Here is a 27,159-nt window from a genome sequence, read left to right as displayed (position 1 = left end):
TCACTTGACTCGAAACATTAACTCAGATTTCTCTCCACAGATACTGCCAGACCTGCTGAGCCTTGCTAGCAATTCCTGTTTCTGTTCACCCTTTATTTATAGGTGCTTAGTGCATGAGGAGGATCCTAGAGTGAACAGAACCCTTGGCACTCCTGTTTATATCTGTCAGCCACATCTCCCTGATTGGACCAGATTAGCAGTCCCAATCAGGGAACTCATATTCTATGAGATTCGGCTGACTTCGTTCCAATCACTGCAGATAGAAGCATTCATTTTGCAAACAGAAACCCCTTACTTGTTATTTAATTCACTCATGGCAAAGTGGGCATTTTTGGCTGGGTCAACATTTATTGCCTATCCCTTGAGAAGGTGGTGGTGAGCTATCTTCTAGAACCATTGCAGCCCACGAATTGTTGAAAGAATCACAATGCCGTTAGGGAGGGCCTTTCAAAGCTTTGACCCAGCAACCATCGTCCATGCCTTTAGTTTAACTTAAATGGTGAAGTTATGCATTCTTTTGTTGACCTGGTAGTCTGAATCCTTCAGCTGATGCAGCTCTGCGAAGTGCATATGCTTTGAACATTGTTTGAATTTTCCAACAGCTAATTGTCTCACTGAAATGGATCAAAGACAAATCTCATAAGGATGCTGATGCTCCCTTTTTAAATGATTATGTGTCTTTGTATATCCAACATCTGCAAAAATGCAAGTTCACTACTGTTAACGGAATGACTTTTTTCTGTACTAAAATCACCGGATACGCATCTACTTGATTTCGAAATTCCAGAGAATAAGCATTCTTATGTCACAGCTCCCATAATAGAGAAAAATGTTTTGCACAAACTGGCAAAAATAATTTTTAGAGATAGAAGGAACTGCAGCTGCTGGAGAACCTGAGATAACAAACTGGAGAGCTGGATGAACACAGCAGGGGTCTAGGCCCGAAATGTCAGCCTTCCTGCTCCTCTGATGCTGCTTGGCCTGCTGTGTTCATCCAGCTGTACACTTTGTTATCTAAAAAGAATTTTTAGGTAACATTAATTCAGTATCTCAGCAGGAATAAAAGCAAACAGCAGATTTACAGTAATTTGCAGAACCAAGACATTCCACCTGGAAAAAGCAAATAACAATCAGTTCTCCTGGCTGCAATTAAACTGAGAACAAAACAGTCTCTGAGATAGGCGATAATTATGCATGTTTGCTATTTAACTTCTATGGGGTCTGCTGCCAACACACACTGTCTCTCCTCCTCTTCCATCTCTGTTTCAGCAGTATTACTCAATATGAGCCAACCTGTTTGAAACATACGTTATAACAGCTTGGAAGCTCCACTAATGAAGGAAGGAAATTAAATCTCTGCCTACCATGGTAGTAACATTCTGTCAAACATCCACAGGACATCTCAAAAGACACATTTTTCTAAAGGAAGCATCTCATGTAAGTGTTGAAGTTGATGTTGGTTTTGCAGAATAGTAACTTGAAAATAAAAGTTAGCAATGACAACAACAGCCTTGCAGCACATCAATGTATCACCCATAGGGTTATTTCAAACACTGGACTAGATTTAAATCTCAAAAAAACAGAAATAAACAAAAAAAAATGAACAAGCTGGAAGAACAGCACCTTATTTTCCACTTGGGGACCCTGAAGCCCCCTAGACTCAATATTGAGTTCAATAATTTCAGGATCTGAACTCTCCCATGTCCTAGTTCCCAATCCTACATACCAGGCCTTGTTATCACATTGCCTGCCATGACACACTACCTATTGTTAACCACTAACAGTCTCCATTAACAGCTGTTCACCCTTCTAGCCAGATCATTATTCACTACTTTGTCTCTCCATCTATTACTTCTCTCTGTCTGGGCTCTATTCCCACCTATCATTTACTCCTCCGCCCCCTCACCCTATCTTCTGCACATAAAGTGACATCTTCCCAGCTACCAAAATATTTACTCCGATTCCTCTTCACAGATGCTGCCAGACCTGATGACCTTTTCCAGCAACTTCTTTTTTTTCTCCCGACTTACAGCATCTACAGTTCTTTTGGTTTTTACAAAATTGTTAATTCTTGCCATTTCGTTTTGTAAAGTGTAGAATGTACCTTGATAGCTATCTGACTCCAGGCTCACTTTATTCAATGACAAGCAGCATATTGGACCCTGGGTCTATCAGATGAGGTGAAGCTGTGATTCCTGTCCTCAATGCTGTTTTCAGTCTGAACGTTGAATGAAACACTAACCTGGGACTTGGCCAACATTTTGAAGAAACACTCGAGAGGAGAGTTGACGGAGCAGTTCAAAATCGTGAGCAAACTGGATAGAGAGAAACTGTTGTCATCAAGAACGGGAAGATGCAGACAGAAGGTGATTGGCAAAGACAACAATGATGACAAAAGGAAATCCTATTATTTGTGGAGTGAGCGGTTTGGATTTGAAATGCACTGTGAGATGACATGGTATGGACAGATTCAGTTCTAGCATTTTATAAGGAATTGAAACATTATCTGTAAAGGAAAGATCTGCAGGGGAAAGGTTATGGAAGGGGCACTAAGTGAATTTCTCTGGCAAAGAGCCAGTGAGGAGGTAAAGACAGGATTTCCAGATCTATTCCACAATTCCATGATTCTACTCTCTGTAAAGAAGGAAAGTTTCATGGAAAAGTTGCACACCGAGTAAAAGTCAGTCTCTGGGCACATACTGTAGTGATTGTAGCGACATGGTGACAGGATAGCAGCCTCTGTGGAGTTATTTCACAGACAACCACTTAATTCCAGATGAAGGTGACATTTGAAGCTCAGAGTTTGAGCTCATACACTTTCAACATCTTTAGTCACTCCCTAGACTCATATATAATCAAACAGTTGCTGTGGATGGGAATTGTGTCAATTTCATTTTTGCCAAGTGGCTGATGAGGTGGTTGACTGGAACAAAAAAAAGTATTGTAAATATCATTATGGTGCATTGCAAGGTGTTCTTCTGATGCTGAAGCACTGGCTATACTCATGAGGTGGTCCCATTTTGCAACAAAGCTGTCCTGACAACCTGTTAAACTAGAATTTCCTGTCTGCTACAACAACAAATAGCATGCTTTTTTAAAAGCTACCTAAACACAGCAATGGTGTCCCACCCTGCTTTGTAAGAATGTTATAAATAAAAATTTGAAGAAGTTATATTTCAAGGTGAATTTCAAAGAGGAAGAGGTTTAGAGGGGCTTAGGGAGGGAATTCCCTCGGGATTAATGAACGCCAATGTGCATGGGAGGTTAAAATTGGAGAAGCACAGGTGTATCAAAGCATTTTTTTGCATTCTGCCAAAATCATGGACTCAGCCAGCATTGGTTTACCATTCCTTCTTGAATGGTGCAGCCTGTGTGGTGTTCGGCCAGGTTTTTTGACAGTCTGGATCCAACAACAGTGAAGAAATGAGATAGTAGGAACTGCCGATGCTGGAGAATCTGAGATGACAAGGTGTAGAGTTGGATGAACACAGCAGGCCAAGCAGCATCAGAGGAGCAGGAAAGCTAACATTTCAGGTCTAGACCCTTCTTCAGAAAAAAATTTTAAAAATTTCTGAACAAGTGTCTAGGCCTGAAACGTCAGCTTTCCTGCTCCTCTGATGTTGCTTGGCCTGCTGTGTTCATCCAGCTCTACACCTTGGTACAACAGTGAAGAAATGGCAGTTTATTTCCAAGCCAGGACACCATTGGCCTGGCGTGAGTCTCCAAGAAAACAGTGATGTTCCCAGCATCTGATGCCTTTGTCCTTCCAGGTGAGTTTATGGAGTTAATGAGATTATAACCATAGGGAGGGGTACTGTCGAAGAGGGATTTGAAATCAAAGGGCGAAATTGTTAAAATTGTCAGTGTTGTCAGAATCTGGAAGTAGTGAGGGTCACCGAGCACTAGGGCCATGGATGAATAAGAGCTGCTAGCAAAATACACGCAGCACAGTTTGAAAGAGCTCAAGTCTTTGTGAGGTGGGAATTGAAAGTAGGCCAAGTATGCACAGAATAATCCAATCCAGAGTCAGAATTGGATGCTGAGGCAGTCAGAATTGAGTGAAAGAGGGAGGAAGGGGACTTGATGCTGAAACAGACACTTGTTTGGAAGTTCATCCTGGATTTGCAATTAACACCAATTTTACAAAGAGTTTGGTTCAACTTCAAACAATTGTCAACTAAAGATAATGTTGACAGAAGTATTGAAGTTTGTTGCAATTTCCCAATATTTGGTTGGTGGAAATTTCTGCTGAGTCAAATCTTAACATCTTAGAAACTCTGTGAAAAAATCAGAGTCAGTGAATAGCAAGAGAAGTGACAATGAGATAGAGCTGAGTATATCTTATGCATTTGGAATCTGATTTTATTTTTGATGATATAGCCATTTAGAATATGAAAGGATGACTTCATGCACATTTTTGAAACCTTTGACCACATCGAGAGAAATTATTTCCAATGATTTTATTTTAGTCCAAGAATGGATGACATTATCTAAATCTTAAAATCAAGATTGAAAATATGAAACGTTTCTGCATAAGTAATCTTAAAACCATGAAATATTGGAGCAGAATAAGCCATTAGGCCCATTAAGTCTGCTCTGCCATTCATCATGCCAATATGTTTCTCAACCCCATTCTCTTGCCTTCGCCCTGTACCCTCTGATTTACTAACTAGTCAAGACCCTGTTCATCTCTGTCTTAAATGCACTCAGTAACTTGCCCTCACAGCACTCTGCGGCAATAAGTTTCAGAGATTAACCACCCTCTGGTTAAAAAAAATTCCTCCTCGTCTAAGTTCTAAAGGATCATCCTTTCGATATGAGACTGTGCTTTCAGTTCCTAGTCTCTCCAAGTAGTGGAAACATCTTCTCCATGCCCACTCTCTCAGTATTCTGTAAGCTTCAGTCAGATTCCCGCCCATCCTTCTAAACTCACTGAGTACAGACCCAGACTCCTCAACCACTGTTCATATGACAAGTCCTTCATTCCTAGGATCATTCTTGTAAACCGCCTCTGGACCCCGTCCAATGGTATCACATCCTTCCTTAGCTATGTGGCCCAAAACTGCTCACAAGAGTCTAAATGTGGTCTGACCAAAGCCTTATTCAGTTTCAGCAGTTCATTTCTGCTCTTGTATTGTAGCCCACTTGAAATGAATACCAACATTGCATTCCCAATTGCCAACTAAAACTGCATGTTAACCTTGAGAGAATCCTGAACAAGGACTTCCAAGTTCTTTCTTCGCTTCAGATTTCCGAAGACTTTCCCCATTCAGAAAATAGTCTACACCTTTATTCTTCTCACCAAAGTGCATAGCATCACGTTTGCATCATTCTATTCTATCTCTGCCACTGCTTTTACCACTCTCCTCACCTATCCAAGTCCTCCTACAGTCTCCCAACTTCCTCATCATTGCCTGTCCCTCCACCTATCTTTCTGTCATCTGCAAACTTAGCAACAATGCCCTCAGTTCCTTCACCCAGATAGTTAAAGTACAGCATGAATTGTTATCTTCTCAATGTTGGAACTGCACTAGTCACCATCTGCTATCCTGAAAATGACCCTTTATCCCAACTCTCTACCTTTTGTCAGTCAGCAAAGAATTTGCCCCTATGGACTCTTATTTAGCAACCTCCTGTGTCACACCTTGTCAAAAGCCTTTTAAAAATCCATATAGATCAGTCCCGTTGGCACTCCTTTGTCTACATTACTCATCACCTCTTCAGAGAATCCTAACAGGTTTGTCAGACATGACCTCTCCTTGACAAAGCTGTGTTGACTCCACCCCATTTTACCATGCACTTCCAAGTACTGTGCAATCTTATCCTCAATAATAATGGACTCTAAAATCTTACCAAAGATCAAGATCAGACGAACCAGCCTATAGTTTCCTGCATTCTGTCTCCCTCCTTTCTTAAACAGGGCATTACATTAGTGATTTTCCAGTCCTCTGACTCCAGTGTTTCCTGAAAGATCATCAGCAATGACTCAGCCATCTCCTTCAGAACTCTGGGGTGTATCCATCTGGACCATTAAATCTGGACTGAATTACACCCCTTCAGACCTTTCAGCTTGCCCAGCACCTTCACCTTGGTAATGCCCACAATACTCACCTCTACCCCAACTTTCTTGATGTTCTGATATGCTGCTGGTGTGTTCCACTGTGAAAACTGATGCAATATATCTAATCAGTTCCTCTGCCATTTCTTTGTTCCCTGTTACTCCACCAGCCTCATCTACCAGTAGTTCAATGTCCACTCTTGCCTCTCTCTTTACCTTCTAGATGTTAAAAAAAACTTGCAACCATCTGTAATACATTTATGACTGATTCAAGCTTTTCCCTCTAAAAATACAGGGTGAATCCTATCATATTATGGGCAGTGCCCCCAGGGGTTCTTTCACCTTAAGCTCCAATATTATGTCTGCTTTGTTATACATTCCCAAATCTAGAATTGACTGTTCCTAGTGGGCTCAACACAAGCTGCTCCAAAAAATCATCTTATAAACATTCCACAAATTCCTTTCCTTGAAGTCCGTTATCAACCTATTTTTCCCAGACCATCTGCATATTGAAGTCCCCCATGATTATTGTAATAATACCTTTCTTACATACCTTTTGTATCTCCTGATTTATTTTTCTACCCATTTCCTGACTACTGTTAGGAGACCTGTGCACAACTCCCAGCAGGATCTTTTTTGGTTCCTTTCTGGTTCCTCAAGCCTACCCACACAGTTTCCAAATCCAAGTCATGAATGCATACTGTTGCATTCAACTAGCTACATGTTGCCATCCAGAAATTGTCTCCCTTATCCCAACTCCTTGTTTTCTAAGAGTTAACTAATCCTCTATTCGTGTGAATGTACTACCTCTAACATCATGGGCTATTATGTTATTAACTAGCCTAATGTGCAGTATCTCATCAAATGCCTCTTTGACCCAAATATATTACAGCCAATGCTTTTTCTTTGCTTGTTACCTCCTCAAAATATTCTAACAAATTTGTCAGATATGGGTTTTTTTTCCCTTTCTTGAAGCCATGTTGACTCTGTTTGATCAAACAAAGTGTTTCTAAATGCACGGCTAATCAATCCTTCATAACAGACTCCAAAGTTTTCCCAATAATGGACATTAAGTTAGCTGGCCTATTGTGCCTTATTTGTCTTTGCCTGTTTCAATAGAGATATTACATTGGCAATTTCCAGTCCTCTGGGACTCTTCCAGAACCTAAGACTCTTTGAAAGTTACAACCAGTGTGTCCGCTATCTCTTTAGCTGCTTCTTTTAATGCCCTAGGATGTATCTCAAAAGGTGCAGGAATCTTAATGGTCTCTAGCCCTATTATTTTCCCTAGTACTGTTTCTCTAGTGGTAGATATTGTATTTATTTCCTCTTCTACTGTTTGAATAAATAGTCATTGTAGTGCCATTTGTGTCTTTCACTGTAAGGACGCATTAAAAGTATTTATTCAACTCCTCTGCCATTTCCATAATCCCCATTTGTGTTTTCTAAGCCTCATTCTTGCAGAGGACGATATTCATTTTAGCTTCTGTCTTCCTTTTCATATATTTAAAGAACCTCTTGCTATTAGTTTGGATGTTGCTTGCAAATTTACCCTCAAGGGTTATCTTCTCCTTCTTTATTATATTTTTGATTGTCTTTTGTTGGTTTCTATAACTTCCCTAATCACCTGGCTCACCAGTAACCTTTGATACATTAAACAATAACAAAACTTGAAGGGTCACTGGATCTGAAACATTAACCCTGCTGGATGTGAGTTTGCTCGCTGAGCTGGAAGGTTAGTTTTCATTAACCCTGCTTTCTGACTCCTGAAGCTACCAGACCAGCTAAGTTTTTCCAGCAATTTCTGATTTTGTATCTTTGATGTATTGTATCTCTTTCCTTTCAATTTGGTGCTAACCTGAACTTCTCTTGTTAACAATGGATGGCTTACCCCTTTCCTAGAATCCTTCGTTCTCACTGGAATATATTTTTGATAAGTAGGATGAGTGAGATTTATTTCAAAAAATCAGAAAAATGGGCCGTCTAAGTGAGAACAGTTTAAAACAAAAATGGGTTGACATTTGTTACCTTTGAAAGCACAAAGTTTCCTTGTCAAGAGCAGAGGCTTTTCCTTGGGAGGAGGACCATTAGCATTTGTGAACACTAGGCACATGCTCCTACAGATAGAACTGTCCCTGAGTGCAGCGAGCCCCCAGATCTCAACTTGACGTAAAGAATGCATCACCTTACCCCTAACAGAGGTTAAGTGATATATATGGATGGCTATTACCCTCTGAAATTTCACCTGCAAGGAAACATCAGGGACAGGTCCTTAGACAGCACCCTCCAAACCCACAACCACTTCCAACTAAAAGGAGAAAGGCAGCAGATACCTGGGAATGCCACTCCCTGCGTCATCTTGACCTTGAAATATTTCACCGTTCCTTCACTATCACTGGGACAAAATCCTGGAATTCTGTCCCTAAGGGCATCATGGGCCAACTGTTAACACATGGACTGCAACGGTTCAAGAAGGGACCTCACAATCACCACCTTCTCAAGGGGGCAGCTAGTAGGCACAACATTCTGGCCTAGCCAGCAACACCCATGTGCCACTGGTGAATAAAACAAAAGATCAATATCTTTGTATTTTTAGTTCAAAGAGAGTAGACTCTAAGTTACCATAAATAATATAGTCTGTGAAGAAACTAGATGATATGATGGGTTGCAAATCACTAAGACCTTTTCATAAACTGGCAATGATTTCCACAAATTTGACTTATCATGAGGATTGATACATTTCCATCAAAATAGTCACTTTCCATGCATGCCTGACTCCCTGAGTACAACAGTCACTGAGAGGAGATGGTAGGAACTGCCGATGCTGGAGCTTGAGATAAAAAGGTACACTGCTGGATGAACACAGCAGGCCAGGCAGCATCAGAGGAGCAGGAAAGCTGATGTTTCGGGTCTGGACTCTTCTTCAGAAAGGCTCTGAAGAAAGGTCCAGACCTGAAATGTCAGCTTTTTTGCTCCTCTGATGCTGCCTGGCCTGCTGTGTTCATCCAGCTCAATGCCAAGTCACTGAAAGGACATCACTTTGTGTGTGTCTGGGAAGTGTCCTCAGACCAAGACGGGGGAAGTTTTAACAACCAACAAAAGACAACCAAAAACAAAATAAAGAGGAAGAAGATAACCTTTGAGGGTAAACATGCACAGTGAGGGGCTTTAGTCTGGGCTTGAATGCCGTGGTGAGAGACTGGTGCTGCAGCAAGTAGCAAATAAAATATTATGTTCATCGTATATCAGAGACAAGCCCAGTTGATCTTTCATCTTTTTGTGTTGCACTGAAAGAGATGTGCAAGTAATGTAATCTACAAGTGAGATAGTATCCTAGCTGAAGTGTGTGAGAATTTCGACTTGGAAGTGATGATTGAGTCTGGAAAACTCCGGCAATCTCTCCCCATCCAAACTGGAATATGAAACTGGTCTGTGTAACAGTGATCCTGCCAATTATCCCATCTATTATGGTGGGGAAGGAAAGCTGCCAGCCTCTGTTGGTTCTGGCTTAGATATGACTCCCAATTTTCAGAACTGATGTGGAATCTGGACTGCCCAGTCAAAACAATTCAAGGTCAGATAGGGATGGGCAACAAGTCCAGGCTTTACCAGTGACATCTAAGAATAAGGAATTTATTTTAAAAGCCTTCTTAAGGTAACAAGTAGTGCTTCCTGGTGGTGAGCCTTCCAACCGCCATGTCCCAGTGAGTGGGAAGAGTCTAGCCCTGCCTCTGATTTTTTTTTTCTGGGATTGTAGTTTGGGCAAGAGGAAGTGACTTCAGTGATCCCTTTTCCCATCACCTGCTTGACCATATTTGGCTTCAGCTGTGAGACAAGTTAGCCAAGAGTCCAGGCTGACACTCCTTCTATCAGGGAAGAGAAATTGGATGTTGAGCACATTTTCACAGCAATTTACACTGGGGATGTGAGTGGACTTACAAGTTCCATACCATCACATCAATGTGCACATCAATGGGGTGAGATGGTGTTATAAGGAGAATGTTAAAGCTTGAAACTAGGCCTCTCGCTACTCACTAATGGAAAATGGGACTCATTGCATCTGATGTCAGGAATCCTCTTGATGCTGCCTAGGTACTTAATTGCCCACGAAGATCCATGAGAATTAAATTTTAACAACTACAATGAAAATCTCGAAATATGCACTCTGCCCATACTCACATCCTCAGGAGCCATCTCCACCATGACTTCACAAAGCACCCTGGTTACAATAGGCTAAACAGATGGGGACTCTAACTCATTGGAGTTCAGAAGAAGGAGGGGAGATTTCATTGAAACAGATAGGATTCTTACGGCCCATGACAGCAAACGCTGAGAAGATGCCTACCCTTATGGGAGACTCTAGGACCAGACAGCATAGTCACAGAATAGAGGGCCACCAATTTGAGACTGAGATGAGGAAGAATTTCTTCTGTGACAGTTGAGAGTCTTTGGAACAGAGAGCTATGGGGAGAATCCTTTTTAACGTTTAAGTTTCAGACACAATGAGAAACTGGTCCAGAAACAAACCCAAAACGTTAGCTTTCCTGTTCCTCTGATGCTGCTTCGCCTGCTATGTTCTTCCAGCTCTGCACCTTGTTATACCAGAAACAAAGACGTTATATTTGTTCCCAACAGCGTAAAATTTGCAAAGACATTAAAGTTACCCAGAGAATGTTGTCACGCTGTCCATATTTTAGTTGATGTAATGAACAAAAAAATAAGTTTGATTAAAGTGTGGCTATAGAGTAACTCCAGTGATGCCTTCAGTGATGGTGGAAAGTACAGACCTGGTAATTGCTTGGCACTGATTATGAAATACCGTGTTCACAACTAATTAAAGGGGGTTTCATCTCCTCGAGGAGATTTTGCACAGCTTCAGTTTTGTTTTCACAGGCTGCTCTGAAAAACCCGCCTAGGCTTAGACTATAACACTGCATCTGTTCAAGTGTGAACTTTTCCAAGATCTTTTCTCAGAAGCTTTTTGTCAAATTGGCTTGGATCTTTGCAATCTTTCCTCAGAGTTTCAGTTACTAAGCCGTCTTCCCTTTCTGGCGCTGAGTCATGGCACTGGGAAGGTTTTCTGCTTGGTCCCTGTTCTGCGCTAAGTCCATTGATTTTTATCCAGGATAATAATCGGGGCACAATGGCTTATGTGTCAACATTAGTGCCAGTTTCCCCGTTAGATATTTGTGTGAGCAGCAGTCAGGGCCAATATTGAGGCTGACATAATATTGGGCAGAATCTTCCCAGTCACTGAAAGGTATCAGCAAAGGTAAGAGAGTTGGGATAATTCCATGGGATTAGTATCAAGAGGATTCCTGACGTCAGATGCAATGAGTCCCATTTTCCATTAGTGAGTAGCGAGAGGCCTAGTTTCAAGCTTTAACATTCTCCTTATAATGCCATCTCACCCCATTGATGTGCAGTTTGCCATTCTCCCACTCAGTGGATGGAATCTGAATAGCGACAATTTCCAACAGAAAAGTCAGCGCGGTAACCTGGTGAGTCCAACTCACTGCTTGCTCCTCTAAATGTTCATTTTGGACCCCAAGCACCAACACCCTCTGGGTATGCTCCATGGGCAAGCTGTACCACATAGCCTTTGCCCTCCAGGAGCCCCTTGAGAAAGCAATGGTGCCAATTTCCCTTCGTCCAACCTGTCTGGGACAATTGACAAGCAACATGCAGGGCATCTGTGTACTGCCAACACTTGACCAGGTGCACGGCTGTGCTTTAAGATGGTGCCAGAGCCAGGAATGCCAGGAGACCTCGGCGGCGGCCAGTACTTCTGCCCAAGAGTAGCGGCTGAATATGATGAGCAGGATGCCATATGGGCACGGTGCATAGGTAACCAGACATGTTGGAAAAGATAGCCTGAGAGAACTCGCCAGGTCTTGCAGAGAGAAACCCTCCTTGACTCTCAAAAACGTTGACATTTAGATGATTTTGGGTAAAGCACTGCCCGTTGAGTGCAGTCAGATCCTTTGCTGACACTCAGTTCCCATTCACACAGCCAGGTGATGTACAATAGAGTTGCTGGTGCATACAGAAATCTGTTACGCCATTAGAAAGCACCTTAGAAACAGGAGTAAAGAAAATGGAGAGTAGAATAAAGACCATAATGCTAGATTTCACCACGATACAATTGCACAATTATAAATTCCACTGGCGTCACAGTGGTCGTATCCCTACCTCTGAGCTAAAATTTGCAGGTTCAAGTCCCACATAGCCTTTGCCCACCAGGAGCCCCATGAGAAAGCAGTGGTGCCAATTTCCCTTCGTCCAACCTGTCTGGGGCAATTGACAAGCAACATGCAGGGCATCTGTGGACTGCCAACGCTTGACCAGGTGCACGGCTGTGCTTTGAGACGGAGGCATTTACCATCTCATCCGAACAGCTTAATTAAAAATATCTATGCTCCCTTTCTTGCATCTGAGGCAACAGCCGTGGATGTTCCACTCATCATTTTATTGACAGTGATTAACTTTGATCAGAAAAAAATAGGTTAAACCAATACATTCAGAGAGGTGTGAGCACATCTCTGGGAGGAGCAGGACTTGAAACCTCGTCTACTGATCCACGGGTAGAAAAGCTACCACTCCGCCAGGAGGAGTGTCCTCAGTGGATAATACCAATTTGAACACTCGGCTACTGCGTCTTTACACAATTGCGGCAGTCTGATGCATCAGACAGTTGTAGCCAAAGTGCAGAGCAAAACATCATCTGCTGTGTTATTGCAGAGTGTACTGCTTTCAAATTCTGTAAGTCCATGACCGGCTGCTTACACTTTACTTAGATTTTAATTGTCTTTCACTGAGTTCACTGGAGAATTAATCCACTTGCAAATCAGTTGGATTTGTCTTTTCATAAGAAAAACTACAAAGATGTGTTTTGTGAAAAAATGCATTGACTCATGCAACAGGCCACACTGAATGCAAGCAAGTGGATGACTTTGTTACTGAATGATACAATGTTACAGAGAGACATTAGTATCTCCAGCCAAATATAGAATGCCCACAATGCAGATAGAGGCCTTCTGGCTCACAGGGTCTGCACTGACCTAGCCCCTTCCACTATAAACCTGTTCCCTCCACATTTTACCATGGTTACTCCACCAAGTCTACACTTCCCTGAACACTGGGGTAATTTAGCATGGCCAACCCACCTAACCTGCACATCTTTTGACTGTGGAAGGAAACTGGAGTATCCGGAGGAAACCCACACAAAACACAGGGAGAATGTACAGCACCATAGAGACAGTCGCCCGAGGGTGCAATCGAACTCTGATCCCTGGTGCTGTGAGGCAGCAGTGTGCCACTTTGAGTGAGATCCCTTCACTATGTTACTAACTTGCACAATCCTAGAGTCTGACTGCTGACTTTTCAAATAATCCTTCCAATTCCTGTTCTGCAGCAGTCTTGCAATTCCCTTCTGATTTTTACTGCTCTTCCATTTTCATTCCACAAATTAATTCAGTCTGGTTTGCTTTTTTTTTCCAAAGTTTATGTTTCGTCTTTGCTATTGTACTGTTGATCTCATTTTATGAGATTGTATCAACACATTATACTTGTATCATGATTGCACTGCAGCTTGCAGTAAACATTTGTGTGAAATGGGTGATGAGTGAAATGAAATGCACTGCAGTCCCTTGACCTGAGGAAATTAATTTTGAATCCAGCATAACAGAGGGAAAACCGGTGTTGTCTGATTAGTGACTCAGCTGTTCAGTCAATAATTCTTCAACCTCAATGACATAGATAAAATCAAGGCCAGAAAGACTGATAAGAACCAAAGGAACCGCGGATGCTGTAAATCAGGAACAAGAACAAAGTTGCTGGAAAAGCTCAGCAGGTCTGGCAGCATCCGTGGAGGAGAAAAAAGAGTTAACATTTCTGGTCTGGTGACCCTTCCTCAGAACTGATGGTGGCTGGGAAAATGTCAGTTTATATGCAGAAAATAGGGAGGTGGGTGGGGTAGGGAGTAAACAATAGAAAAGAGCCCGAAGAGAGAGAAAGCCAGCTGGACAGACAAAGGATTTGCTAGTGATCAGGATGGGAGGGTGAATAGTTGTTAATGGGGACTGTTAGTGACTAACAACAGGGTGTGTAGGGGCAGACTATGTGGTAACAAGGCCTGGTGTGTGGGGTGGGGGTGCTGGGACATGGGGGAGTCTAGGCTCTAAAATTATTGAACTCAATATTGTGTCCGGAGGGCTGTCGGGTCCCCAAGAAAATATGGTGTTGTTCCTCCAACTTGCACTGGGCTTTACTGGAACACTGTAGCAAGCCGGAGATAGAGACATTGGCCAGGGAGCAAGGTGGTGCATTGAAGTGGCAGGCAACAGGTAGTTCAGGGTCTTTTTTGCGAGCAGAATCTAGATGTTCTGCTCAGCAGTCACCAAGTCTGTTCTTCGTTTCTCCAATGTAGAGGAGACCAGAAAGACTGATGCCTCATACTGAAAGGAGAGCAGTATGTGACCACACTCTTTTCAGCTGGGGAATTGAGATGATCAGTGATGGACTCATAATAAATTCGTTGGAACTTCCTAATTGAGGAAAGGTTCAAGGAATAAGCTTTTCAATTCCCAGAAAGAAATGTATCGTAGAACATCTGAAGTACTTTAGAGTTGGGTCAGTCTTGAAAGACCCAATTACATTTCACATCCTTGGAGTACTCACAGCTGTGGTTCTGCAAAGTGAGATGGTTCTGAAACATTTGGAAGAGTCATGCTTCACGTTGAATGCAAAGGGTTTGCTGAAATTTTAAAAAGTCAGAAGTCACATGACGCCAGGTTGTAGTTCAACATGTTTGTTTAAAATCACAAGCTTTCGGAGCACTGCTGCTTCATCTGGTGTCTTCAAGTCACCACCTGACGAGGGAGCAGTGATCCAAAAGCGTGTGATTTTAAGCAAACTTGTTGGACTATAACCTGGTGTCATGTGACTTCCGACTTTATGCACCCCAGTCCAACGTTGGCACCTCCACATTATTGCTAAAATTAAAATGCAGTACTTTAGTTGATTCTTAATGGCTCTCCCCCCACCCTTTATTTTATTCATTCATGGGATGAGGGTGATGCTGGCTGGACCAACATTTATTCCCCCTCCTCCAGGGCAGTTAAGAGTCAACCATATTGCTATAGATCCAGAATTACATGTAGTCCAGACCAGGTAAGGGTGGCAGATTTTCTTTCAAAGGGCATTAGTGAATTTTTCCCCAACAATTGGCGATAGATTCATCATCAGACTCTTAATTACAGGTTTTTATTGAATTCAGATTCCACCATCTGCCATGGTAGGATTCGAATCCAGATCCTCATAACATTACCTGGCTCTTCAGATAAGTAGGCGTGTGATAATACCACTAGGCCATCACCTCCACCTACAAAGTAACCCAGTTAACGCTGGCAAAACTGAAGCAGCAGCAGTAAAATTATCCGATTCACAATTCCTGCTCAAAACCTGACTTTGGTCCTCCTGTCCTGTTTAACTACATTGTACACATAACAACATCTTTATTTATACCCTCTCTGTTAGCCCTTCTTCTTTCCTCTTAATTTATTTAGATTTATTACTGTCACGTGTACCGAGGTACAATGAAAAATGCTGTCTTATGTGCTATACAGGTAGGTCATACAGAATTGCATCAGGGTAACAGACCAAGGTACAGGATACAATGTTAGAGCTGCCAAGAAGGTGCAGAGAGAGCAATATTAACATTATAGAGATCCACTCAAAAGTCTGATAACAACAGCGAAGAAGCTGTTCTTGAATCTTTTTGTACATGTGTACAAACTTTTATATCTTCTGTTTGATGGAAGAGAGTATAACTGGGGTGGGAGGAGTGTTTGACTATGTTGGTTGCTTTCCCAATGCAGAAGCAAGTATAGATGGAGTCAATGGATGGGAGCTTGATGTTGCTTTTCCAGTCACATAAGATACAATTGTAAATGACACAGAGAAACATTCCATTACAAGCTAGATGCAGGTAGAATTAGAGATGGAAGGTGTGGGCACCTGTGGGTGCTCAGGGATGGAAGGAAATGGTCTGTTCCCTGGGTGATCAAAAACGTGGAAGTAAAGAGGAGACACAAAGTCTAGAAATCGGTGATGAAGAAAATGAGTGTTTATCTGGAGACAAAAATCTAAGGGAGCCCCAGGAATATGGTGAATTCATGAAAAGTCAGTCAGAGGTGAGTTGAGTGGGTGGTTTTTGCCATTTGAGGGAGAGTTGCTGAGTGCAGAGACTAATGGAGGGAATCCAATTCAATGACTGTCTTGAGTTGGAACTGGATTAGGGCAGGGACATCGAGGGATGAAACATTTAAAAGTGAAAAGAATGCAACAGGACAAGGTGCTCAAATTAAATGAAGGCAGTGGAGGATGAGTGGAGGAGAGTGAAGTGTGTGATTTGATGTAAAGAACCACATCACCAACATGATGGTCTTGGTGGGGCAAGAAGGTTATGAGTCTAACAAGACAGGGAAGCTTCAGTGAGGAATTAAGTACCACCTCACTGCATTTTCTGGAGGAGAACAGATAGAGAGATGGTAGCTGTGATAGATTGAGAGCTGTACTGGTGCCTGATGTGAGTGGGATTTGAAGAACATTGATAGGCATTTATTTCTTGTAGAAGAGAGAAGCGAATGGGAAAATTGGGTTGCTGGTGGTAAGGAGGCAGCTTTCTTGATCGACCCAGTAGAGAATGAAAGGCAGAGTTTAGTGCTGTGGGCTTATTCAGTTCATGGTGGAGATGCAGGGCCGCTGTTGGGTGTTCACATTTGGGTGAACGTCGAGAACCAAATAACTGAATCCCTCACAGCTGTTTTCCAATATTGATCTGTTGTGTATATTTCAACGTCTTAATCACAATGTGATGAGGTGGTAAGTTTTAGTGAGGGGCAGTTTGAAAGCACATTAGTTGATTATTTGGACTGTTAGGTTGGGGATAGCTGGAACTGAAACCACATGCATATCCTAGATTAATTTTCCAGCAGAAGCTTTCTTTGTACATAATGGACAGATAAATAGTGTTATGCTGTTCACCATTTTAAATAATGTCTGTACACTTTTCTAGATAATTAAGCATCTGCATTACTCAATTTCAATTCTTATTTTCTTAGTCCAAACAAAAATGTGTTTGTTATTAATAACTATAACGCAATTCACTGCCAATGGGGAGCATAAGTGTGAATTGAGAAAGTTTCCTTGGATTTGGCTTAATAGAAATAGATCTCTAATGTGGGCTAGCCTGGGCCCAGACTCATTGAGAATCCAAGCACTTGAATGAACTGCAAATTATTTTCATGCAAATACATGAAATAAAAGTTTTAAAATATTATGCCCACTGGCATCAAGGAAAGGTCTTGTTTAACAAGCGTGTGAGCTCATTAGCTGCAAGGAACTGTGCTAAGTAACCTGAAATTAAGAAACTGATTTACACATCAGAAATATGAATCTGTTAGCATTGAGGGAAAAGCTTACATTACGCGTTACACTGGCTCCATTAACTGCAATGAACTGATGTGCAGGTGTGTGAATTCATTATCAGTTATGAGCAACTTGTTTACTGAGATAAAGCAGGAGGCCAAAGCTGTAGCAATGAGCCCAAGACCAGGAACCATAAATATCAGATTGTTGCTAATAAATCAACTTGAGAGCCCAGGAGGAACTGCATCAAGTAGAATATGGTGAGATTGTGGAACTCGCTATCAGAGGGTGTGGTTGCAGAAGGTATAATTGATGTATTTATGTGGAAACTAAGAATGTACAAAAATGAAAGGAGTAGGAGGATAAGGATTAAATGAGGTAGGTTAGGAGAAGATATGTGGAGCATATAAACTGCCAGATGGACAGATTGGTCTCTACTATCAATTCTGTGTAAACTAGAATTCCGGGCGGAATTCTGGCAGAGAAGACAACGCGAGGTGTTTTCTTTTATTATTAATCTGTGCAAAGTATTTTTAAATGCTTTCTAGTAAGTGCCAATTCATGTGCTGAACAATTAAGTAACTCCTTTAATTCAAGTTTAAACAGTGTAAAAAAAGACATCAACTTACCTGCATCTTTCCCTGAGTGTTAAACCAGAGGATCTGTAACCAGCCTTTCATTAACCAGTACATTTCTTCATGTCTTTGGCTTTTCACCACTTGACATCTTCACCACTACAGCAATCCTTGAAGGTGATAGGCCTCCTTAAGATTATTCCTGGTTGAGGTTTGTTACTTTTTATGCACATGGCTCATTAGACAGAAGGTCCTGAAACACAGACACTATCAGAAATGCTGAGTATTTCTAGCCCTTTCAGGTTTTATTTCAACTTTGTAGCACTTGAAGTATTTCGCTTTTCCACAATTTGGTCAACCTTAATTTTTTCCTGCTTTCTTCCATCCTTCAATTATACTCAGTATTCTTAAAATTATGTAAAGATCACTACATTCCATTTTGTCACTCAGAAATTAACATTCCTTTGCTTGTCACTCAGATTTACAAGATATTCAAATAATCTTGGTGTTGACTAGCTCATGTTTGCATGTTAACCCTCATGCAGCCCAGGATCATTGGTGAAGGCACTGTGATCTCCCAATCCTGAAAGGTGCATGTTGTGACCCCTTAGATGGTCAAATGTACTGGAATAGTCCAGGAAGTTTCAGCTTTGGATAGGCAGTTCCTTGCACTTGGAATCCTTGACATTAGACTCATAGACTCCAGAGGTCTGTGACTTATTAATGGTATCCGTTACCCAGGCGAAGCTCAGGGAGATTAAAACTTTACCTAATTCTTGGCTAACTACTAAGATGAACCCTTTGCCGAATGATTGACCTGCCAAACACTGATTTTGCTTTATGGTCTCTCAACTCCTCCACACCTCCATCCCATCCACCTGCCTTGGATCTTCTCTGGACCCAGCCCGACTCACCACCCCAACCTCCTGGACCCTACCTTGCCATCCCTCTGGAACTGAACAGACACTCCTCCCGCATCTTTCCCCACTGAAGCCAATCTGACGTACCGCCTGCCCACTCCAGACATGAGTCAAACATTTAACCCTATTCCAGTCCTGACCTGAACCTCTGCTCCCCAACCTGCCGACAAAACCATACCAAGTGACCCATCACCCATCCTGCCACTCTATCTATTCTACCTCTTGGCACCTAGCCACCAGCCAAACCTACTCTATGCATCTTGCCACTCAGTCCCCCTACCCATTTACCTGACTCATTCAGGAACACATTGAAGAGCTGTTTAAATGTCCCACAGCTGTTTCAGTGTCTTTGTGAATGAATGTTTCAGAATATGGCAGTTACTGCTTTTTACAAGGGGCATGGGTTTGCTTTTCCACACTGTCCAATACTACATGGTTTCAGTTGAATTATAGGGATGTTGTGCATCCCTGAGGCCACAGGGCATTGGAAGTTGGGCTCACAGTGTGAGACAAGGATGCAGTGTAAAGACAGATGTGAGAGTAGCAATCAGACAGTAAATATTGCTCATGGATAATTTGTATCATTTCTGTCCATTAGCACCTTTCCCAATCTTCCAGCACTTCTCACATGCTCCTCAACCATTTCCAATTCACCTCATTCCTTGTCCCTTTTTTTTGTCTTCTGTTTCCTCTCTCTACTCCTTGGTCCCACAGTAAGCCTAATACTGATGTCTGATGAGGAACATCTTTCTTTAGATTAGATTAGATTAGATTCCCTATAGTGTGGAAACAGGCCCTTCGGCCCAACAAGTCCACACCGCCACTTGAAGCATCCCACCCAGACCCATTCCCCGATAACCCACACACCCCTGAACACTACAGGCAATTTAGCATGGCCAATCCACCTAGCCTGCACGTCTTTGGACTGTGGGAGGAAACCGGAGCACTTGGAAAAAATCCACACAGGTATGGGGAGAATGTGCAAACTCCGCACAGACAGTTACCCAAGACCCTTACTCTCATCTCTCGATTCTCATCTACTTCAGCAGAACTGTTACCTTGCTTTCCTTCTCCATTTCGTGTGTATCGAAAAAAAAAGTCATACGCATGATTTTGAATTTTTCTGTTGTCTTACTCCCAATGACGAAAAGAACTATTGAGCTTTTAGCTTGCTCATCTTAAACGAAAACACACCTCATCAGACGGAAGGTGCTGAAACACAGACAGTGTCAAAAATGCTGAGTATTTCTAGTACTTTCTGGATTTATTTTAACTTTCTAGCACCTGCAGTGTTTCGCTTTCCCACAATTTGGTCAACCTTAATTTTATTCCTGCCGTCTTCCATCCTTCACTTGTACTTAGTTTTTTTAAAATGTGCAGAACATAATTTAATATGCAGTAAGCTATTGAAAAAAAATGCAGAACTACGCTGTCCAGTTGGTTGTAATTCTAAGGAAATCCTGATGCAAAAAAATAGACAACAGTTTCTTTTTGTTTTATTTCCACAGGAAAGAATTTCTGGCCAATCCCCAATTGTCCTAATTGAGCTGGGTTGCTTACTCAGCAACTGCAGACAGCAGTTAAAAGCCGGCTATCTTGCTGTAGGTCTGTGGAGTAGCATGTAGGCTGGATGGAATGGCAAGGCAGATATCCTTCTGGAGAGGACATCTGTGAATCAGATGTGTTTTTCTTAAGAGATAATGGGAACTGCACATGCTGGAGAATCCAAGATAACAAAGTGTGGAGCTGGATGATCACAACAGGCCAAGCAGCATCTTAGGAGCGCAAAAGCTGACGTTTCATGCCTAGACCCTTCATCAGAAAAGGGGGATGGCGAGAGGACTCTGAAATAAATAGGGAGAGAGGGGGAGGCGGACCGAAGATGGATAGAGGAGAAGATAGGTGGAGAGGAGAGTACAGGTGGGGAGGTAGGAAGAGGATAGTTCAGTCCGGGGAGGACGGACAGGTCAAGGATGTGGGATGAGGTTAGTAGGTAGGAAATGGAGGTGAGGCTTGAGGTGGGAGGAGGGGGTAGGTGAGAGGAAGAACAGGTTAGGGAGGTGGGGACGATCTGGGCTGGTTTTAGGATGCAGAGGGGGGAGGCGAGATTTTGAAGCTTGTGGAATCCACGTTGATTCCATTGGGCTGCAACCAATGTTGACAATTTCAGGTGCTGTTGGGTTGAACCTGGTTTTCAAATTCACCTTTCTTGCCTAAACCTTAAACCAAAAAACTAATAGAAAATGTTGAAAGTCTCTGTGAAATAGTTCACAGTTATAGTCTGAAACAAATTCGGCACAATTGTTGTCCTGTTCTAACTCCTTGGGTTTCGCTATGTTGCAAGCTTGTTCTAATGAAGGCTGAAATGGGTCCAACAGTTTCTGAAATGATTTAAAGATGACAAGTTATACGCTGTTGTATGGATTGAAAGTGCATTTGGTTTGGAAGTGAGTTGATGAATCCGTGGCTTCAACGGCTTTTCAAGGAAAACAGTCCATCGGCGTCAGAAAGAGCAACAACAGTGTACAGTGTGGAAAGATTGTTGGGGAATAGTCCTGCCACACTAACCATGGGGAAACGTATGAGATTGTGTTTCAAAATTTTGGAAAGGATAGTGTTGCTTCTAGAGAAGTGCTGCTTTAAAGAGCATCAGAAAGATTGCAGACTGAGAAAAACAACACCAGGGCAATGTTAACAAAGTGTGGAGCTGGATGAACACAGCAGGCCAAGCAGCATCTTAGGAGCACAAAAGCTGGTGTTTTCGGGCCTAGACCCTTCCAATTCTGATGATCCAGCTCTACACCTTGTTATCTCAGATTCTCCAGCATCTGCAGTTCCTATTATCTCTGATATCATCAGGGCCTTTCTTTGAATTCTAAGACAAATTGCTGATCATGATACTATGATTCAATTGCTTTCATTTATCTTTCATGAGTGGAGATGAGGAGCTTGTTAGGACAGTTGTCATAAAAATCATAGCATTGTACAATGGTTACAGTGGTGCGCTCTGCTGCCTCACAGCACCAGGTACCCAGGTTCGATTGCTCTCTTGGGCGACTCTCTGCATGGAGTTTGCACATTCTCTCTGTGTCTGCATGGGTTTCCTCCAGGTGCTCCAGTTTCTATGATAGATGCAACAGCAGGGTAAGGTCTGGATCTTACAAAGTATAAGTCAGAAGTGGAATGAAATGCTCACCATATTCCTGATGAATGAATATACAATGACACTGAATAAAGTCGACACCATCCAGGACAAAGCAATGCATTTAATTAGAATCCTATCCATCACCTTAAAAGTTCAGTATTTCTACTGCTATCACATTGTGGCTATGGTATGTACTTTCTTGTAAAATGTAGGGTTAGCTTGTCAAAGCTCTTTTGATAGCATCTCCCAAACCTGTGATATTTACTGCCTAGAAAACAACACTACCTGAAATTTCACCTCCAAGTCTCACATCATCCTGACTTGGATGTGAAATTGCAGGTTGTGTTGTTTCCTATTGGTGGCAGAAATCTGGAGCTCAATACTTACTAGCACAGGGTTTAGCAACACCAGACAAAACTGTGACAATCTCAGAAGGTATTTCACCAGCATCTTCTCCAGGGAACTGAAGGGTAGGTAATCAATTCCAGCCTTTCCAACAAGGTCAAAATTTTGTATTGAGTGAGTAAAATCTCTGAAAGCAGCAAAGGTTGTAGTGCCCAAGAGCATAGCTCTGATCAGTGATCCTGCCTGGCTACATCACATGTACAGTGCGACTCCACTGCATGTATCGTCGAGAGGCTCCAATTTGTGACTAATGTTGTTGCAAAGGTTTGACTCTACATCCCCTCGACAAAGGGAGGCCCCATTCTCACCTTTGCATGATGCAGAAAGCCCCAGCAAGTGTACACTGTTTGGTTTTGATTCGCATCCTAAATCTGACACAACTTCTAAAAATACAAATTTGTGTTGAGTATTTCAGTGAATTCAGAACTCGCTGTCAAGCTGGCATTCAAACATGAGTCTGAGAGAACTCTGCCAAGTTGTTAACAGGAGACAATTCGATAGTTAATCCTCTGTTTCTTTGGGGACCTGCAATTTCACTGAGATTATCTCATTACAGCTGCTTGTAGCCCCTTTCTCAGAATGCTGATGCGAAGGAGTAATATTCAGATATTATTGAACTGGAGGTAATCTGCCTAAACAGCAGAATACTTCAGCAAATGTCTTTTTAAGAAATGTTTCAACTCAATTAGTCATCTGAGCTCTGATCTAAATGATCAGAAATATGATCAAAGCTATTTTTTTGCATAATGACTTTATCATAGCAACATTTTCTATCTTCAGTCATTTGCAAACTGTTCCATGCATCTCTATGTTTTGCTTATTGTTTATCGTTAATATGTTTGTTATACAGCATTGAATCTATGTGGCACAAGCAGTTGTGAATGTATGCTGCTTCTGCCCAATATATTAAATCCCACGTTATTTGCTTGTTTTTGTGTCCTTTTTTAACCCTTTTGTCTTCAAACATTCCCCCTGGACTTCAGCAACCCTCCAATAGGTCCTTGCAAGTGTTTGTCTTTCTTGAGCAATGTTGAGCCTTTTGTGGGTATTCGCCTTCATGGATGTTACAGCCAAGGCATTTTCTACGCATGTTCGACATTCACACACCAACTCCAAATGTCCTTATGGTTTTAACATTTACATTATTACTGAGACCCATGATTAGTGTGTATTATACAAAGAATGAACCATCAAGGGAACCAGATTTTGATTTTGGCTTTGATGGCATTGCCAATCATTCTTCTCAAGTATGGTGGCATTAATTTGTACCTTGGCCTGATGGAACTCTGCTTGAGGAGCTCCAGCTTTTGTGCTTCTACTGGGGAAGTGGACCCTCTTGCAACAATTTCAGTCGATCACCACCAATTTCTCCCACCCATCACCTGATTTAGGGAGAAGTGTTTGTATTTTGAGAACTTCGAAAATCCACAAATGTTGCATGCAATTTCCACTTTGCATGAGTTTTCTCAATTTGATGTTTCTTTTCAGAGTCTTGCACGTTAAGACTTGCACTTAAGACTCCAGGATTTCAGAAGATATGCAACAAAGATGCAGACCACTTGGTCCAACCAGTCCATGTTGGTGTTCATGTTCCACTTGAACCTTACCCATCTTCTCCATCTATAGCTATTGTTGAAACCACAATGTAACAGTATGCCACTTCAGCAGCCAGCAAATTATAAATAACATACTGCTCAAAAAAAGTTCTGAAGAAAACAGATAATTAAAAGTTACGACCTTACTTGTGGAGATGCTGGCTTAATTGGGTGATACTTTTATTAATAACAATCTTCCCCTCCAAAATCCAAATTAAATTAGCTCAGTTCCCTTGAAAACACTGCCCAAACTGTCTCTTCTATTTCCTTCTCCCTCATATTTTTATCAGTTTTGCCTCTTAAATGCATCTTTAATAAATGCTTCAGCCATTCCCTATGGTAGCAAGTCTCATATTCAAACCAGCCTCTGGGTGGAAATGTTCCTCCGAACTTTCTTCTGGATTTCTTGCTGACCATCTGATATTGGTGGCCTCTAGTTAGGCTCTTGGGCACAAGAGGAAATGTTCTCTCTCCAAGCATGGTTTTTCAGGTGAGCTGAGATGTGGCTTTCCCCATCTTTACGGAGGAAGATGAACGTGTTCTCTGGGGGAGTGGAGGAGAAGGTATCAAGCAGTGAAACGTACGGGAAACTCCAACCGCCAGTGAGGCTGACATACTAGGATGGCAATCACCCAGTAACCGCCAACCATCCTTCATGCCTCCTCCTCCTTTGCAGAACATTTGTGAAATGGTCTCCCATAGACAGTGTCGACCGGCAGCTGATAAGGGCCCTAATGGAAGGCATTTCGGACAAGGGTGGGGAATGTTAGAGCACATAAAACTCAATGGCATTGAGGAGAGAATCTCTATTGCTCCGACCCTCTGATCCCGCAACCCAAATGCACAAAACCACTCCTTGCTGTCACCTGGGTCTTCAAATAAAGACAGCTATCTTTACACGGTTATGCCATTTCTTCACATGTCTCCTTGCACCAAAGTTAACTGCTGCATCTTTGGAAGGCACCAATGTATGTGTAAAGTAACAGCCCTGGAAACTTGCACATGAGTGCGTTTGCTGGGGAACAGTGGAATTTTCTGACATAACTCATCATGATAATTGGCAGCAAGGAAATTCAAGGTCACTTTGTAACAGAGGTAAATGAACAGAAGCAAGAACCCAAATGTTTTTCTTCTCTCTTTCCCTCTCAAGATTGAGTACACTGGGTCTGTCCCGTTTGATATCACCAAAGCCAACAGCTGTAGGAGCCAACTGGCTGAAAGGGTGAGACATAGTTTGGATAATGGGAGTTGAGCTAATTTTCATTCATGTTTCCGGGGGGAGCAGGGTTGAGTATAAATAAACGTATTGCCCAATTAAAGCAACATTTACATGTAAAGGACTGTAATTTTTAATTTTTAGTATCTGTTTTGTAGCATTTTTGTACATATAAAGGATTGTAATTTTTAATTTTTAATATCTGTTTTGTAGCATTTTAGTAGTGTAATAGATTGCCTATGATATATAACTGGCTTGCTGATGAAGAGGCATCATGATATTTTACAATGAGTTCATGCGCGTGCAGAAATCAACATTACAAAAGGTAGGGCCTTCAAAAATACATCATTAAAATTGGAAGGAGAAGTAACAACTGTGAAGCAGTTCATTTTTAATGAAATCAATAAGGTTCTTGGCTTTACCAGCCAAATCGGGAAGATTTTGCTGGGGTGCAGTGGGACATTATTGCAATTTACTTCTTTGGCATTGATTGCAATTTTACATCCCTGGCCTGGAGGACATTTTGAGATTTAAGCAGAGAGGACACAGCAGGAGCTTTCCTACATTCAGCAACTTAATCACAGTTTCAGACTGAGTAATTGCAGTTTGATACAAGGCAGGTTTTCAGAGACATTGAATATCTGACTCCTTTTGTTTTACATTAGTGCTTTATTAGGAGATTGTACCTTGACATTCTTCTCACTATGAAGCAGCTTTTTTAAAGAAATGCTCAAAGATTTTTGCCTGTCACTTTGAGAAGAATAGTCGAAAATTGACCAGCTTTTCCTGGGACATTCAAGGTCACATCTCATGCTTCAATCATCCATGTCATTGTGCACCAAGCCTCAATTCCAGGCAACGGTTATAGTTCCTGTTAGGATTTCTAACCTGCAAAGTAAGTCAATAATACTAAGTAAAGGAATCAATCAACAAATTTCCCTTCTCAAAGCATAATTGTAACATTCAAGCCTAAAATCAGCACAAGATTAAGCATGTATCAATAGAAAAATGGTATCTCATTAACAACAAAGAATTTCATTTTAAACAGTAAGTACAATAAAGATTGCTGTAAGTCTAAGTGTCACTGCCTGAAGCGCCATGTGCAATCTCTCACAGTTTTTCAAATTTGGCCTCTGGGACTCAATCTCTCACTTTCCCTGTACAATGGATGTGACTTTCAAGTCATTTTCATAGGTGGCTGTATTCCACACATGGTCCCCTGGCAGTGACAGAGCACACATCTCTGAACCCACTCTGCTTTGGATCACCACAATATTCATGCTCCTTCTCGGTTGACCAGCCGACAATATCGGGTTCGGTAATACAGCCACTTCTGATCTAGACACTACAACTCCTAGCATCTCGGCTGTACCTGTTGTGGCTCCCTCTATGTTGGGGAAACCAAGCCGACGCTTGGGGACCGCTTTGCAGAACACCTACGCTCGGTTCGCAATAAACAAATGCACCTCCCAATCGCGAACCATTTTAACTCCCCCACCCATTCCTCAGACGACATGTCCATCCTGGGCCTCCTACAGTGCCATAATGATGCCACCCGAAGGTTGCAGGAGCAGCAACTCATATTCCGCTTGGGAACCCTGCAGCCCAATGGAATCAATGTGGATATCACAAGCTTCAAAATCTTCCCTCCCCCCAATGCATCCCAAAACCAGCCCAGCTTGTTCCTGCCTCCCTAACCTGTTCTTCCTCTCACCTACCCCCTCCTCCCACCTCAAGCCACACCTCCATTTCCTACCTACTAACCTCGTCCTGCCCCCTAGACCTGTCCGTCCTCCCCGGACTGACCTATCCCCT

The 27,159-nt window shown here is 42.1% G+C and overlaps 1 protein-coding gene and 1 long non-coding RNA gene across 3 annotated transcripts in view; one reads left to right on the top strand and one right to left on the bottom strand.

Annotated features, from left to right (window-relative positions):
- Positions 1 to 27,159, top strand: part of astn1 (astrotactin 1) — a 1,971,124-nt gene that overhangs the window by 1,363,616 nt on the left and 580,349 nt on the right. The window lies entirely within an intron of this gene.
- LOC125456031 (uncharacterized) overlaps positions 26,017 to 27,159 on the bottom strand; it is a 142,404-nt gene continuing 141,261 nt past the window's right edge. For both annotated transcript variants that reach the window (XR_009446049.1, XR_007248372.2), the window contains one exon: positions 26,017 to 26,232. This is a non-coding gene — a long non-coding RNA (uncharacterized LOC125456031). The remainder of the gene's footprint in view (positions 26,233 to 27,159) is intronic.

Source organism: Stegostoma tigrinum, chromosome 8 (genome assembly GCF_030684315.1).
Source record: "Stegostoma tigrinum isolate sSteTig4 chromosome 8, sSteTig4.hap1, whole genome shotgun sequence".
NCBI lineage: Eukaryota > Metazoa > Chordata > Chondrichthyes > Orectolobiformes > Stegostomatidae > Stegostoma > Stegostoma tigrinum.
The sequence above is the reverse complement of the archived record's forward strand: the minus strand, read 5'-3'. Positions and strand labels throughout refer to the sequence as shown.